Below are 5,003 nucleotides of genomic sequence, written 5' to 3' on the forward strand. Positions count from 1 at the left end.
TGCGCACTCCAGCCTGAAGCGACAAGCGAGAGACTCTGTCTCAAAAAAAAAAAAAAAAAAAATTACAGTAAAAATATTTTTTGTGGGCTCTCTCATTAGTGTTTACTATGCCCAATGCGGAAGTCAGCCCTGGGAAACCTGCAACAGCAATGCCGGTTTCAAACATTGGCGTGCATTGGACTTTCCTAGAAAGTTCACGAGCAATGCGGATTGTTGTGCCACAGCCTGAGGTTCCGATTCCGTAGGTCTGGAGTGTGACCCTGGAACCCGGTGCATGTAGGTGTTCTCATGCAGGTGATACCTGATCATTGTTTGAGGGGCATGGGAGGACTTTTTTTTTTTTTTTAAGGTAGGGTCTTGCTCTGTCACCCAGGCTGGAGTGCAGTGGTGTGACCGCAGCTCACTGCACCCTCAGACTCCTGGGCTCAAGCAATCCTGTTGCCTCAGCCTCCCAAGTAGCTGGGACTATAGGCATGGGCCACCATGCCCAGCTAATTTTGTAAACGTTTTTGTAGAGATGAGGGCTTCGCTGTGCTTTCCAGGCTTGTCTCAACTTTCCCGGCTCAAGCAATCCTTCCACCTCAGCCTCCAGTGCTACAGGGTTACAGATAATGAACCCTGTGTCCAGCCAGGAGGGACTTTTTTGAGGTGGGAAGTGGACTCCTACAGTTCCACTACAGTTTATTTTATTTTATTTTATTTTATTTTATTTTATTTTTATTTTTTATTTTATTTTTATTTTTATTTTATTTTTTTGAGGCCAGTCTTGCTCTGTTGGCCATGCTGGAGTACAGTGGTGTGATCTTGGCTCGCTGCAACCTCTGCCGAGAGGTTGAACCGAGGGGTTCAAGGGATTCTCCTCCTGCCTCAGCTTCCTGAGTAGTTGGGACTACAGGCGTGTGCCACCATGTGCGGCTAATTTTTGCATTTTTTAAAGTAAAGACAGGGTTTCGCCATGCTGGCTAGGCTGGTCTTGAACTCCTGACCTCAAATGATCTACCTGTCTCAGCCTCCTAAAGTGCTGGGATTACAGGCGTGAGCTACCACGCCTGCCCTGCCTACAGCTTTTACAGCCCACACTTAGCCCCTTACTTGCTGGGTGGTGGCATTTATGCGTTTTGTGCTGCTTTGAGCCTATTTCTTCATCTCTAAGGTTGGGATGATGACACCCACCTCATGGTGTCACGGAGAAGCTTGCTGGGTACTCAGGACTCACATCTGGGGCAGCTGCTGAAATCTCAGCTCTGAGGCAATGGGGGGAATTGTGCAAATGCTGTTTGGGGACATTGTGTGAGCTGAGGTCACAAACTGGGGCGGTGTCAGCAAGGATGAGGGTGGCAGGCTGTAAACCCCAGGGCAAGACATTGCTTGCGAGGGGAGTATTTGCATCCTATGCAAGATTTCTGGGCATCAGGATGGATAAAGGTGAGGGTAAAGGGATAATTCCCGGCCCCAGGAAGGACCTGCATGAGGGTCAAAAGCCAGCAGGATGGTTCGGCCCATAGGGGACACTGGCCAATGGACAGAGAGGTGGGTAGGGGCATTTCCCAGCGTCTACACTGCAGCATCACAGAGTTAGATGTTCCCATCTGCTAACAGCCCTTTCCCTTGAGACCCACAGGTGGGCAAGGCTCCCCGCAATCACCGCCATGTGGCTATCATGCTAGCTATCCTTTGAGGTTTCCCCACTCGCTGCTCGCACCTTTGCAAACACAGCTAATTCCTGTCATTTACAGTAATGGTCTATAAAGCCACCACGCACCCTCAATCAGGGAATGCTGAACCATGGCTCATGGGGAAACACAGGGTTGGATTTCTGTGAGCCTCTGGTCACAGCCCTTTTGTCAACGAATCAAGACATAAACTTGTTTTGTGTGTTTCTATTTAAAAAGACTTTATTTGGCCAGGTGCGGTGGCTCATGCCTGTAATCCCAGGACTTTGGGAGGCCGAGGGAGGTGCTCAGCAGTTCATTTGAGGTCAGAAGTTCGAGACCATCCTAGCCAACATAGTGAACTCCCCCGCTTTACTAAAAATACAAAAATTAGCTGGGCATGGTGGTGCGTGTCTAATTCCAGCTACTCGGGAAGCTGAGGCAGGAGAATCGCCTGAACACAGGAGGCGGAGGTTGCAGTGAGCCAAGATTGCACCACTGCACTCCAGCCTGGGCACAAAGAGTGAGACTCTGTCTCAAAAAAAAAAAAAAAAAAAAAGACACCTTATGTAATATATGTGATGGATTCATGCACACGGAAGTCACGGCCACCGCACTGTAATACATGCCTGAATGAAGCTTATCTAACACATATATTTTTTCCCCTAAGACACATTTCAGCCTTCTTGTGCTCAGGGACGGTAGACAGCACTTCAGCACGATCCCCTGGAAGTCATTTTATTTTATTTTATTTTATTTTATTTTTTTGAGGCGGAGTCTCGCTCTGTCACCCAGGCTGGAGTGCAGTGGCCAGATCTCGGCTCACTGCAAGCTCCGCCTCCCGGGTTCACGCCATTCTCCTGCCTCAGCCTCCCGAGTAGCTGGGACTACAGGCGCCCGCCACCTCGCCCGGCTAGTTTTTTGTAATTTTTAGTAGAGACGGGGTTTCACCGTGTTAGCCAGGATGGTCTCGATCTCCTGACCTCGTGATCCGCCCGTCTCGGCCTCCCAAAGTGCTGGGATTACAGGCTTGAGCCACCGTGCCCGGCCGGAAGTCATTTTAAATAGCAAAAATCACCAACGAAATACACAAAAATGCAAAAAAAAAAAAAAAAAAAAAAAAGAGAGAGAGAGAGAGAGATGCTAAATAGTCTGCAACAAGGACACTTGTTTACGGTAAGAGAACTGGTACAAAAAGGCAGCATCATCTTGTTTGACCTCAGAGGGGCAATGTGCGCATCAGGTGGCTAAAAACGTTTTCATGGCTCTGTGCAAATGATCGTGAAAGCACTACAAGTACTGATTTTGAAGTGACAAATACATTTCGGTCAGTGAATTAGCAAGTGAATTGGGGGATAATGAGCATCAACTACTGTGGTCTCTTTCTTAAACTTCTTTCTTTCTCTCTCTCTCTCTCTCTTTTAAGACAGTCTCACTCTGTCACCCAGGCTGGAGTGCAGTGGGGCAATCTCAGCTCACTACAACCTCCACCTCCAGGGTTCAAACGATTCTCCTACCTCAGTAGCTGGGACTACAGGCGCCCACCATCACGCCTGGCTAGTTTTTGTATTTTTAGTAGAGACAGAGTTTCACCATGTTGGCCAGGCTGGTCTCGAACTCCTGACCTCAAATGATCTGCCCGCCTCGGCCTCCCAAAGTACTGGGATTACAGGCATGAGCCACCACACCCGGCCCTTAAACTTCTTTCAAACGGGAGTGTGCTGTTTCTTGTTGATATCCTGACTGGTACTGGGAAGAAATGCTTGAAGAAGAACAGTTTATGTGGAAGTCTGAGCCCCAGAGAGACTGGGGGCCTGTAACCCCAAAGCTGTAGAGTCCGTCTTGACATGAGGGAGCTGGCTGTGATCCACAATGCTTCTGAGTCAGCCCAATGGAGCTGAGCCCCAGCTGAACTCCTACCCAGTTCTGTCATCCTGGGCAGATGGCTCTCTTTTTGCCCATGCATTTTTCTGTCCAATGGCCAGAATTTACCCAATCTCCATTCTGCTGTTTTGGGGACTCATTCAGATCCTGGTCGCTGCTTGAGATGCGGAGCATGACAGGTTCAAATCCTTCTTTACCCATCTCTTGACTGTGTAACCCGGGAAAAATGAGAAGAAAAATGAGCTTCATTTTCTTCTCTGCAAAATGTTGGTGCTTGGGTCCATACGACTGGCTGGCTTTGCCTAAAAGATACCAACATTTGTGAGGGCCATTCTTGGCATAGGCACTGTGAGCTCCACGATGGAGGGACACATCCTCGCTGTATCCCTGGCACCTCACACCGCCTCTGACACAGAGCAGTTGCTTAGGAGATATCTGTGCCTGTAATGCACGTTCCTTCTGTATGTGTGCAACCCCCTGGATCTTCCTGTGAAGAGCAGATAAGAATCATAGCTCAACGTGAGGGGTCCTGTGATGGGAGGGTGTCCAAGAGGCTACCGGAATACCTAGAAGGACCTGAACCAGAGGCACACCCAGATGGATGATGTTAGCTGCGCCGGATCAACCTGTGACCTCCCTGAGGGTGGGGACTACATCAGCCCTGCTCACTGCTTTATTCTCAGTGCCGGGCTCAGGACCAGACACGGCATGGGGTAGGACAGAGCAGAGCTCCTAGAAGTTCCACTTAGAGTGCAGGCTTTTGAGTCTGGAATGAAAATTCCAGCTTTGCTACTTCCTGTGTGACCTTGGGCAAGCTGCACAGCCTCTCTGTGCCTGTTTCTTCAACAGTAAAATGGAGATGCCAGTAATAACAGCTCGGGTGCCTTGAGGATATACTATGCAACCACCATGCTACAGGGCTTTCATGCATGAACTCATCTGTCCTCACAGCCACCATTTTTTTTTTTTTTTTGACACAGAGTCTTGCTCTTGTCCCCCATGCTGGAGTGCAGTGGCTTGATCTCAGCTCACTGCAACCTCCACCTCCTGGGTTCAAGCGATTCTCCTGTCTCAGCCTCCCTAGTAGCTGGGATTCCACGTGCACACCATCAGGCCGGGCTAATTTTTGTATTGTTAGTAGAGATGTTAGCCAGTCTGGTCTCGAACTCTTGACCTCAGGTGATCTGCCTGCTTCGGCCTTCCAAAGTGCTGGGATTACAGGCGTGAGCCACCGCGCCCCGCCTACAACCACCATTTGAAGTGGGTGCTGTCATGCTCCTCATTTTACAGATTGGAGAGACCAAGGCCAGAGAGGGACAGTGACTTGCCCAAGGCCACATAGCTTGAAACTGAGAAGGTGGGATTTAAATCCCAGCCATCTGGCACCCAAATCCATTCTGTTAACTACCAGGATATGCTGCTATAACGTGTCCTAGGGTAAGTGGTTGACATACAGTAGGTGCCTAA

Source organism: Papio anubis, chromosome 20 (genome assembly GCF_008728515.1).
Source record: "Papio anubis isolate 15944 chromosome 20, Panubis1.0, whole genome shotgun sequence".
Lineage (NCBI taxonomy): Eukaryota > Metazoa > Chordata > Mammalia > Primates > Cercopithecidae > Papio > Papio anubis.